This window comes from Ictidomys tridecemlineatus, chromosome 8 (genome assembly GCF_052094955.1).
Source record: "Ictidomys tridecemlineatus isolate mIctTri1 chromosome 8, mIctTri1.hap1, whole genome shotgun sequence".
Classification (NCBI taxonomy): Eukaryota; Metazoa; Chordata; class Mammalia; order Rodentia; family Sciuridae; genus Ictidomys; species Ictidomys tridecemlineatus.
The window spans coordinates 109034551-109046899 of NC_135484.1; the positions used below are offsets into that span (position 1 = coordinate 109034551).

At 45.8% G+C, this 12349-nt stretch overlaps 1 protein-coding gene across 20 annotated transcripts in view; it reads left to right on the forward strand.

Annotated features, from left to right (window-relative positions):
* Trerf1 (transcriptional regulating factor 1) overlaps nt 1-12349 on the forward strand; it is a 214395-nt gene that overhangs the window by 143565 nt on the left and 58481 nt on the right. For 19 of the 20 annotated variants that reach the window (XM_040282664.2, XM_078020010.1, XM_040282658.2 and 16 more), the window contains one exon: nt 1809-1920. The exons of the other annotated variant lie outside the window; for it this stretch is intronic. The gene's annotated coding sequence lies outside the window, so the exon portion shown is untranslated. The remainder of the gene's footprint in view (nt 1-1808; nt 1921-12349) is intronic. 20 annotated transcript variants of the gene reach the window in all.

Consider the following 12349-nt stretch of genomic DNA (forward strand, 5'->3'; position numbering starts at 1 on the left):
TACGTTGAGGGCAAGGACGGTGAATTTATTCCTAGAAACTGAGTACATTCCTGCTTCCAACCATGCTGTGATTTGGTCCCCAGTGAGGTCTGTGACTCAGTTGCCAGCTGCCATCTTGACTTATTTGTACATAAACAGTTTTCCCCCATAACCTTCTCTTCCGCCAACATTCAGAGATAATGATATACAATCTTTGTAACATTGCAGACACTGCTTCAAAAACATTCTGTTGCTATAGGAATGTTTGTGATGTGCTTATCGCTAAAATTTCATGAGCAACAAACTCCAAAATTGCAGATGATTTAGTGTTTGAAGCAGAGAGTAAGTGTCTATGTGTTTGCATTTAAAAAAAAAAATACAATCCTTTGAAAAGGGAAGTTTTCCTCTACAGAGTTATCTTCTACAGTTGAAGATAAGAACTACTTAAAGGCTGAGAGTTTAGAGTCGTGAGCACCTTCTCTTGAAGGTCCAGATGGGTGACAGTGACTTGGAGTACCTCAAGCATTCAGGCAGGGGGCACATAAAGGCTTTTTTCTTGGCGCTGGCTGTCACAGACAAAGGATTCCTCAATTAAAAAAAAAAAACATCATTTGTAGAGCATTAGCCGGAATGAACACCAGCAGCCCTCTTGACATTTTGAAAATGATTTCTTTTCTCAAATGTCCCAAATCCATTTTAATAGGTGACTCTTTGTTCTCATATGCAGGGAGGTAGCCTAGGGTTGGGAAGTCCAAGGGCAGGGTGGACAAGGCTGCCAGGACAGAGCCTCACTCTTTGTTAGCTGAACCCATCTCCAGACAACCATACCACTCCCCCAAAGTCCTTGTGCGGTTCTTCTTCCCACAGGGACACCCCCTGAACTACTTTTCTGTAGTCCAGAGAGGGACTTTGAAATCATTTTTACTTCTGGCCTCCCTCCATGAACCAAGATGCCAGCCACACATCACATCCTAGGAAGGTTGAGCGTGTGTCCGTAGCGGTCCTCATGCTGCTTTCTAAGCCACGATCCACAAGAGGAGGACAGAAACGGCGAGCAGACACTTAGCCACTTCACTCTGACTTGTCTCAATAGTCTGTTCTATCAAATAATAATTTTTAAAAAGTGGGCTGGCCAGGCGTGGTGGAGTGCATCTGTAATCCCAGTGATTTGGGAGGCTGAGACAGAGGATGACAAGTTTGAAGCCAGCCTCAGCCACTTGGTGAGACACTCAGCAACTTGGTCAAAACAAGACAAAAAAAGGGGTGGGGATGTAGTTCAGTGGAAAAGCACTTCTGGTTCAATCCCCAGCATCCAAAAAAAAAGAAAAAAGTGGGCTAGTACTGTTTATTATTTTTTATTTTTTCTATCAGTTCATTTTTATCAGATTTCAGAAGCATATTTATGATGGGTGAGAAATTAAAACAAAATAGACCTTCATTGTGAATAGTTTTGAGAAGCCCCATGCTATGGTGCTTCTAAGCTGCCGCAGTAATCCAATAAAACAAAGAGGATAGTAGTGGATGAATTTTGGGAAATCACAGCACTTACCAGATTATATAGTAGTGAAACGTGTGCACTCTCCCCACTTCTTGGGAGCAAGGACTGCATCTGTCTAATTCATCTTGGTGGCCTATTCCTCAGTGCCCGCTGGGCCTGTTAAAGGTCTTGGGAGAGGTTTGCCCAACACACTTCTGCCCGCTCCCCTTGTCTGAGGGTAAGGGCAGCCTTGGGACCTCCCTGGGCTTCCGGGTGGCATCCTCCATAGGACTATAGAGACAAACTAAGAGCCAACGATGAGGAAATGATCTTTCCTTCTCCTTTCCCTCAGACCCAGGTCTCCTCTTCCCAGCCCAGCAGCATGAAAGCAGCATGACTGGCCGGCCGCAGGAGAAGCCCCCAGAGCCAGGCCCCCAACTCAGCCCTCTGCTGCCAAAGTCAAGGTGAGCTTGCCTTCCTCCTAGGAGGTGGAGGAAGTTTCATTTTAACAAATTCTACCATGCTTTTGTGATCCCTTGTCATAGTGGGGTGTCCCAGAACGAGGGTGGAGTTAGTGCATAGCCTTGGATATGTGCTCTTCTTAGTGATGGAGTGGCCAAGGGGGCGCGGGAAGGCCTTGGAGCTGAGTGTCTGAGTGGAGCTCTTGTTCCTTATTCCACCTTTGGAATCTGGGACTTGGATGGGTCTTTTAGGGAATGTTGAATGAAAGAATCTGTAGAGTAGGACAGAATTAGAGACTGTTCAGTCCACAGTTTGAGACTCCTGTACATGCCAGACAGACTCCTGTCCCACATAGACAAAAGAGACATTAGATCATGAGCCAGGCCCACTGCACACCAATGTGGGCTGTTACTTGTTGGGAAATTCTTCCTAACATTGGGATAGATGTTGCTTCTCTGGAACTTCTGTCTGCTGATCTCTGCTTTGCCAAATAGAACCACAGACTGGCCTTTCAAAGACTTTTCCACATGCCTCTGTCTTTGGATTTGGAGATAGTTGGCATGCCTGTGACTCTGCTTCTTGGGTTTTGGGGGATTTTTTGGTGGGGGTACCAGGGGTTGAACCCAGGGATGCTTAACCACTGAGCCACATCCCTAGCCTTTTTTTGTATTTTATTTAGAGACAGGGTCTTGCCAAATTGCTTAAGGCCTCACTAAGTTGCTGAGGCTGGCCTTGAACTTGAGATTCTCCTGCCTCAGCTTCCTGAGATGCTGGGATTACAGGCCTGTGTCGCCACTTTTTTTTTTTTTTTTTAATAAATTCTTCTAGAGACTGGTGCCAGTCACTTTTTCCTCTCCTCCCCTCCATGTTGGAAGGGGCTTCGTTAACTCCACGGTCTGCCCTGCCACTTGCCCACTCAAGCCCTGTCCTCAACCCTAGAGTCATTCATTCACCATTCCCTCTTTAGGGACTGTTGAGAGCTTCCTTTGAAACCAAGAATGTGCTGGACCCTGGAGATACAGCAATGAGCAAGAAAGACAGGGTCTCTCTCTTTCCTAAAATGAAATAGATTGGATTCTTGGAGAGAGTTGAAATCAGTTGAATTACTTTTGTATATTCCCTCTTTATCTTTTCAACTTTTTTCTTTCTCTTTTGGTGCTGATTGAACCCAGAGGTGCTTTACCACTGAGCTCAGCCCCAGTTCTTTTTTATTTTTAAATTTTGAGACAGAGTCTCAATAAGTTACAGAGAGTCTTGCTCTGTTGCTGAGGCTGGCCTTGAACTTATGACTCTCTTTTTGCCTCAGCCTCCCAGATCACTGGGATTACAGATCCCAGTGAGCCACCATCTCACCATTCTTCTGTGAATCTGGAGTCATTTTCCTTTGGCCTAAAATAAATCCTTCCATGTTATCCTTTGGTGGGGGACTCTTGGTGGCACACTCTAGGGATTTTTTTCACTTTGGTTTTGTTTTTTGTGGGTGGGAAAATATTTTTATTTTGTTCTTAGTTTTGCAAGGTGGCTTTCCTTATATCTGTCTACACCATTGGAGCCATTGTTTCAAAGCCTCTGGCATTGAGTGTTGCTACTGAGAAGTTGGCTGTCAATCCAAATGCTGTGGTCTGTCACTTCTCTCTGGCTACATGTGTCTGCATGTAAATTTGTCTTTATTCTGCATAAGTTTCATTGGGATTCCTAGAGCTAAAGATCCCTATCTTTCAACAATTCAGGAAAGTTCATTTCTGAAGTTCATTTCCCTTCATTTCTGAGTATTGCCTCTTCCCGCTGTCTGTGTCTTCTGGAACCTCGGGTAGACTCACGTTGTCCCTTCCTACTCGTCTCCGTGTCTTGTAACCTCGGTGCTTACCTTTCATCTCTTTGTCTCTCTGTGTTGAACTCTGAATAATTGAATAATCTCTTAAAAATCTGTCTTCTCGTTAGTTCAGTTATTCTGGGTCTCAAATGCGGTTTTATCCATCCATTAAGTTATTTTCTTTCACTCTCTTTATTTGTCATTTCTAGAAGTTCTGATTTTATTTTTCAAACCAGCTTAGTGATTTTTCTGGTCTCTCATTACTTGTACATATTTGGAGACATTTAGACATTTACTTCTTTGAAATGCTAAATTAGCTACTTGGAAATGTTACAGTCTCGTCTGGCAGTTCCAGGGTCCTTGAGGTCTGCTTCTGCCACCTGTTGTTTCTGCTGGCTGGGTTCACATTTCTTGTTTTTTGTCATTGCTCATTCTCCTTGGAAGTTTATCTTTGAGAACTGTTTGAGGTGTGGTTTGAAGTTGGTTTTTCCAGAGAAGATTTGCTTTAAGTACTGCTGTTTTTGGGTTGTTTTTTTTTTTTTTTTTTTTTTTTTGTGTGTGTGTGTGTGTAGGTGGGGGGTGGGGGACTAGGGGGCACCAATAAAAAAATTGCTTTAAATTAATTATCTGCTTCAGGATTTTCTGGCCACACAAGTAACATAATTCAGACTGCGAAGCTGTGTGAAGTCCAGTTTATGGTTCCAAATTTTCAGGAGATTATTTTCCCAGCCCAACATCAAGTTCACTTGCAGTTCTCTCTGTGCTGTGGATTTTTTTTTTTTTTTTCCTCTTTGAGAATGGAGCCACTTGGAGTCTTAGCTTTATGGGTCTCTCTAGGCTTTGAAGCCTGTGCAGCTATCATTGGGAAACTTACAATCTTCAGGATTCAATGGAAGTCCACAGAGCCAAAAGCCTTCAGGGTAAAGGCCAGTTTTGGTACTAGCTTACCTTCCAGGAGTCCTGCTCTTGTTATTACTAGGTTGTTTTTTTGTTTTTTTCCTCTTTGGTTATGGTCTTTGAATAATCTTTCCATTTATACCAACTGTCCACATGTGCATACAACCTTTACATTTATTTATTTTTTTATCTAATGGATTGGTTGCTTCAATTAAGAGGATGGAGTCATCCACCTATTGCTAGATGACATTTATCTTATTTCTTGTCCACAGTGGCCCTATTGGTTCACACAGAAGAGTGAACCAAACGGGCCAGGGTTGTCGCTAAGAGGAAGAGCGCTTGTCTAACATGTGTGAGGCCCTGGGTTCGATCCTTAGCACCACATAAAAATAAATGAATAAAATAAAGGCATTGTGTCCATCTACAACTAAAGATATTAAAAAAAAAAAAAAAAAAAGTGAACCAAAGCTCAGAGAGGATATAACCAGCACAGCCACCAACCTAACAGGACAAGAACTGGGAAGAAGTGTTTTCCTCTCCTCCCACCTCTCCCCTTCCTCAGGTAGCTGTTGACCATTTGCAGGGCTCGTAAAGAATATGAGTCTCTGCCAGGATGCTTTAAATAGCTGGACAGCTTTGTAAAATTTGTTTATGGCTCTATTGTTTATCTTCCTTGAGAGAGGAAATGGCGTCTGCATATTTTGTGGTTTGTTTCTCCAGCATCACCAGCAATGTTCCTGCTGTGTTCCACTCTGTGAAGGGTTCCTGGACCCAGAGCAAGGTCCCAGTCCTCCTCCTCCAGACCCTCACTGCCTCTCCTCCCGTGCTGCTCTCCCCTCCTCCCACTTTCTCTCCGCCTTGTCCCTGTCCCGCCCTGTCCTGCCTGCCTTTGGTTTTTCTGTTTCCCACCTTGTGCCTTTCCTGGAGGGGAGCCTACCAAGCACTCTAGTTGGGCATTTGGGCTTTGGGAGACAAGGAGAAGGAGCTGAGATTGACCCCAGCTCCAGCTCTTGCTAGCTTCACCCCCCTAAGCTTCAGTCTCTCCTCTGTCACCCGAGGGCAGTGGACTAAATGAGATAATTGTAACAAGGAGTTTGGACGCAGTCATAAGCCCTCTACCATCCTGTTATTAGGACTGAAAACAGAGAGCTCCAAGGCCAGGGCTCTTGTTCAGTGATGCTTTTAAATGGCCAGAGCTGTATTACAAAGTGGAATGCAAGTGGAGAGGGGCATCAGGTATACCTGTGGGACTCCCAGCTTCATTGTTACAGTTCAAGGATTGGAGTATTACAAAAAATCATCTGAGGAGGCAGGCACAGGGGTATAGAAGGGTAGTCCCAGCCAACTCAGGAGGCTGATGCAGGAGGATCACTCAAGCCCAGGAGTTTGAGATGAACCTGGGCCACAGAGCAAGAGCCTGCCTCAAAAACAAATAAAATGAAATAATCTGAGGGAAGACAGAACATAGTCAGGCCACTGTTTGCAGAGGATCTAAGTCATGGGTTCTGGAGATGAGGCTGAGACCCCTGTACTCCAGGATGACTATGATGAGACTGGAGCCAGGAGATGCCACTCACTGTTAATGTTCCTCTTGTGGGAGCCCCCAGGTCAGGGTACAGCAGTGACGGGAGGGAGAGAAGGGTCTTCGACATCCATTTACTTCCATTCTTTTAATTTTTATTTATTTTTTGATACTGGGACTGAACCCAGGGGCACTTTGCCACTGAGCTACATCCTCAGTGGTTTTTTTTTTTTTGAAACAGGATCTCATTGAGTTGCTGAGGCTGACCTCTAGAGTTGCTGGGATTACGAGTGTGCTTCACCATACCCGGTTCATTTCTTTCCAATCTTATAGTTGACATGAGACTTTTTACTTCACCTTCTAGTAAGTGGCTTTATATTGCTCCCAGATTTGTATCAGATCACTTCCTGATTTGATATCTATCAGGCAGCAATTCTTATCTCAGCACCTTCTATTCATAGTGACTCTAGGCTCTATAGAGTGGGCAAATAGTATTTAAAATGTATAAAGTTGCTATGAACCTGTAAGTCCTTTAAAAAATTAGTCTATTAGCTGAGCACAGTGGCGCACGCCTGCAGTCCCAGTGGATTGAGAGGCTGAGGCAGGAGGGTCCTGACTTCAAAGCCAGCCTCAGCAACAGCAAGGCACTAAGCAACTCAGTGAGACCCTGTCTCTAAATAAAATACAAAATAGGGCTGGGGATGTGGCTCCGTGGTCGAGTGCCCCTGAGTTTAATCCCCAGTACCTCCCCCCCACCAAAAAAAATTAATCTTTTAATAAAACAAACTGTAACAAAAAAGGACATAAAGGATAAAACATCTTTGTAAGACTATCAGGCATTCAGAGTAGATTTCCAAGGAGGGAAAGCTGTGCCTTGTGTGGTCAGGAAGGCTTGCCGGAGGAGGAATTTTGCTGGTTCCATGGGACAGGCAAAGGTGGGCGGCTGCAGTAGGGGCCTGGTGCATCCTGGGTATTCTAGTGGTGGAATCTGAAGTTTAGAGGTGCGTGTTCTCATAAGGCAGTGAGACCCAGCAAGGTGCTTCCAGCCTCACAGATGACCTCTACTGCCCTTCTTAAAGAAATATCTCCCATAGTAGAAGGAAAGCCCTAAAAGTACTGCAGTTAATATTTGACTGTGTCACTAGGCTCCTGGCTGAAGGACACGCCGCTCTTGAATGGGTTTGTGTAGGGCATCTGTCTCTCTATCTAAGCTTTAGTACATCGGGGCCACCAACACATCTTTGTAAAACAGAGATTGGCACCTTCGTCTGAAAGTTCAATATGTGAGTACCAAAAATTATTTGGAGCCAACCAGCTGTCTTCTTTCTCCATGTGTTTGCTCAGATGTTTGGAAGGGCAAAGGTTACTAGGGAGCCTGAGTGTGGAGGTGGTTGGAGTAGGGACAGGCTTCTTGCTCTCTCTCTGGGCTCCAAGATGATGTCCCCTCAGACCAAGTGGCCAGGCCTGTGTGCTTGGGGTTAAATGCCCAACCCCCAGCAGCAAACCTCAGCCTCTATTAACAGCCTCTATGATGATTCATGCTTCCTGCCCCTCCTCATCTAGTTACTCAGAGCTGCTAGCCAGGATTGATTACTTACAACATCCAACTGGCCTTGCCGGGGGAGAGGGGGACTCAACTGGTAGGTTAAATATTCTGCACTGGGTGACTCCGTGGGGCACGTTGTCTTTGCTGATGGTACAGTGAGGGGTGGCCTTACATGCAGATGTTGAAACCAATCAGGGAATCAGGACACATCACATCTGGGCTCTCTGAGGGGTTGGGGGTGCTGGAGTTAGTGTGACAGCAGGTGCCCCGGGCACAGGGCTCCAGTGCTTTGAGTCACATCAAAGATGATGGGAATATGTTCTAAACTGAATCATTTAGTGCTGCTTTGGAGATTGGCCATCGGTTCCTTCTCACTGATGAGAGGTTTCCCTTCTAGTAATATTTTAATCACCTTTATTATACTGTTCATATGCATTATTCTATATTTTTAGTTGCAGCATTATAGCTAGAGCCTAAGTCTGCTCTGATACCCTCCCCCACTCTCTCCTTCCCTCTTCCAAAAGATGGCCGAACAGACTGAAGTCCAGAGGTCCTGTTTCCCAGTGTCTTTCCCCCCATAGGCTGGATCTTGAGAGATCACTAAGGTATCTGGGGTGGGAAGTGCTACTATCTTAATATTCTGGTGCAGGATTGTTGCATGTCCTGGGACAGAGTCTGGGGAGGTTCACCTCAATGAGCCTTAGCCAGTCAGAGGCAGGGGAACATTGGAGCTCACTGGTCCCTTTACCTCCTCATTCTGCAGAAGTCCGAGGTGCCAGGAGGGGAAGTCATTTGCCCAACTAGGTCACACAGCTGGGCTCCTTTTATGTTTGGTCCAGGTTATTTTTTTTTTTTTTAAGTTGTAGTTCAACCCAATACCTTTTACTTCATTTTTTAAAATGTGGTGCTGAGGATCGAACCCGGGGTCTCACAAGTGCTAGGCGAGGTCTCTACTGCTGAGCCCCAGCCCCAGCCCCCCGGTTATCTTAATATGGGGTTTGCATTTCCTGAATACACAGCAACTGGGTGGGGGGTGGGGAGGAGGGCAGGGGAAGTGGGCTTAAAAGAACACGTCTGAGAATGTATAAATTTCCTGTGGCAGGGAGATAATCTGAGAGCATGTAATCAAGAGGAGAGGGGGAGATTTTGTTTGGTTCCCAAAGCCCAAGAATGGAGGGGGAAGAGGGGGCAACATGAGTACTATGGAGAGAAAGCTGGGACATTTTTATCAATAAAATAGAAACAATAGGAGTTTGCTCTTTGCATCCCAGTAATATCTTCTTGTCTGTGTTCTTAGAAAGCACTTACTCATGCATGTGAAGGCTTAGGGCTCATCCTAGAAGCAGTGGTTTGTGGCCCTTGGAAGCCTGGGACCTGGTAGGTACCCTCAGATCTCATCTCCCTGAGTTGGCCTCTATCAGCACATGGGACCTCTGAATATCTCTTTCTCCCTGGGACTCCCATAGCTCAGCCTCAAATGAGAATACAACTTCTTGCTGGAACTGCCTCATAGGGAAATAATGGGTGTGAGGATACCCCCAAATCGTTAGGAAAGGGCTGGCCCCATTTTTTCTTTTCTAAAGTCTGCCAGACTGGCGGGAGCTCTGAGGAAGTCAGGAGCTTCTGCCAGGGAAGGCCACAGAGGCCACTTCAAACCTGCTTCCCTGGGATGGCCCTGCCAGGCTGTGTATTGCAAGGTTCTCAAAGAGGCTGTCATTGGAGGACATTCTGCAACCAATTGTAGGAAAATGGTGACTACATTGCCAGTTTCCTGGCATCTGAGATCTGGGACTCTTGGAACAGGAAAACAGGTAGAATATTACCTTCTCTGGTATCATGGAGGGACTACAATGACACCAGAGTGACTTCTTAGTTTTAAAGATGTCAAAACTAAGGCTCAAAGGACTTTAATTTTCATTAATGATAACCATGGGTATTGTTGTGCTTTCCATGGCCACTAAATGACTTCTCTTTTCCTCTCCTGGGGGCATGAGCTGCTTGACAGCTGGACCCCAGAGAGCAGAGTCCCATCTCATTACCAGTAGCTCTAAGTTGGAGCACTCAGCCTGACCCATGGCCACACTCAGATTCGCTCTGTGTCCCCCCTGAATTGCACTGACCCATGTAGACCCGTAGGCCCCAGGGAGCTTCTTGCAAAAATGTGCAAGTCACGTGGGCTTGTGCTTTCTTCTGGCTACTGCTCTGTTTAATGAATGCAATTGAGCCTTTCCATGATGCCTCTGAAGCTTTATTCTGGATCAGAGTGAAAGTACCCTGATGCACTGGTCCTTCCAGAGGGTGCTGGGCTAAGTCAGGTCATTGATCCCTGTTCCAGAGCACCCCTGGCTCCTGAGTTTCTCTGTCTCTTCCCTCCTTTGTCCATTTCTGGCACTTTCTGCCCCAGCACCATTCTGTTAATTGAAACAGAGGGAGGGTGAAGGTTGCCCAGGAAACAAATAACCAAACCAAAGCCATCACGACTGAGTCATTGGACCTAATCTAAACTATACTCATGACAAAGTCAAACAATCAAAACCCCACCCAGGCTGCACTTCCCCAGTGGGTGCCATGCTTGTCCCGTACCTTCTGGTTTAATCTTCACAAGAATCTGGAACAATAGTGTTGTTCTTTTACAGATGTCAAAACCAAGGTGGGATGGGTCTGCTGGGGTTACTCACTTTTCTTGTGCAAGATTGGGATTTGAACCCTGGCTTCCAGCTCCAGAAGCAATGTTCTTGAGGCTTGACATGTGAGCCGTTGTTTTCTCCTTAGAATGTTCCAGATAAGTAAAAAATTATCCACTTAACTGGAGCTTGGCCCTGTAGGCCTAGAATTTTTTTCTTTTCCTTTTCTTTTCTTTTTTTTTTTTTTTTGGTGTATCACTTCCCACTTCAAGTTCATGTCTCAGTGCCCAAGTGCTGGAGGGTTGAAGGTTGCTAGGAGCTGACGGCTAGATTCCCACGGCATGTCTGTACTATGGTATAGATCAGCTCTGGTTGCCCCTTCAAAAGTCAAAGATAAAAGCTGGAAGGATCAAGCAAGGGGGAAGTAGCCTCATGCTAAGAGAAATGCAGCAGGCAATTAAGGGAAGCTGCCGAGTATTAGAGGAAGCCCTATCCTTCAGCATTGGGGGGCTGAGGGCCTAGCCCTTTGTCACCAATGGTGTGACCATACAAAGGTCATCCCTCAAGTGTTAATTTCCTCATCTTTGAAACAGAGAAAACACTTCTGACCTCGCAGGTTTGTTGTAAAATAGTATGTGTCCATATGCTTTGTATAGTGCTTTCTAGAATGTTTCTGTTGGCCATGAGGACATGCACACCTCTTACAAATGCCTCTATGTCCCCTACTGGAGTCGGAGGATATGTGGCTGTGACCTAGGGAGACTGGTCTTCCTTGAGCTCCACTGATGTCAAGCAAACCCTGGGGTCCCCAAAGTTGAGCACTCTGCACCTCTGCATCTGGGCATTGGGCTTCACCTCCCAGGGCTGTTAATGAGGCGGAGCCATGAGCTTTTTGCTTTTCTGTCCAAAAACAGAGAGGAAGGAAGTAGAAAAGTTAATTTTCTTTAACTTGTGGCTTTCCCCCCATCCCCTTCCCTGTGAGTGGGATTGCCACTTAACTTTTTTTAATTAAAAATAAAATGATGTTCTGGGTGATGAAACATAATATTTTGACATGTTGAATTGACAGTTGATGGGTGTGTTGTCAATACACCGTCACCGCAGATCATCCTCCCAGGGTTGACAGGGAGAGAGAGAGTGTGTGTGTGTGTGTGTGTGTGTCTACTTCGATGATTTAGGGTGGTTGGGGAAGGGTTCGTTGACCCTTATCAGAAGCGGTTCTTGTGGAAGATGAGCCAAGGGAGTGGGTTGACCCCTCAGAGCAGGGGGTGGCAGCCTCCATTGCCAGTTGAAGCAATCTGCTGTTTGTTATGGAAGCAAAAGCTCTCCCCATTCCTGGTCCCTTTCTTCCTCCCTGTGACTTGGGCACCCTGTGTGTGCAAGGGGTCATGCCAACCCCTAAAAACAGCTGAATGAGACACTCCTTCAGTGAGAGGCCAATCTAAAGGACAAAGTAGACAAAACAGTTGGGAATGATGTGGTAGGTGGTCTGCATAGATGGGACAGGCCCATTCTGGAGAATCTGGGCATTTTTCCTGCCTTCTTTAGCACCTGTTGTCAAGGGGACCCATAGACCTTTTCGGACCTTGGAGCCCTCAGGGTAGCATCCTTGGGACAACTCCTGTTGTAGGTCTCCAATGAAACTGAGTGTTCCCAGTACTCCAGTCTCCCTTTCCAAGACACCCAGATGTCACCTTGCCACTCCACCTCTGCACCCAAATCCATCATAAAGTCCTATCAGGCTCCCTCCAAAATATTCCTCCATCATGTCCCTCATCTGAGCTACCTAGTGAAACCATAGCAAAACCAAGTGTCCCTCCCCTCACTCACCCTCCTCCTGCACAATTTCTGTAACCAGGGATGACAACCTACAGTCCATGGGCCTGATCCAGCTTCTGCCTGATTTTGCCCATGAGGTGTACATCATTTTCACAGATGAGCATTTGATGATATGGAAGCACTGACCTTGACCCTAATGAAATAAAATGTAATCCCTCCAAACAATTCTATTTTCCCGGTAGTAAATCTA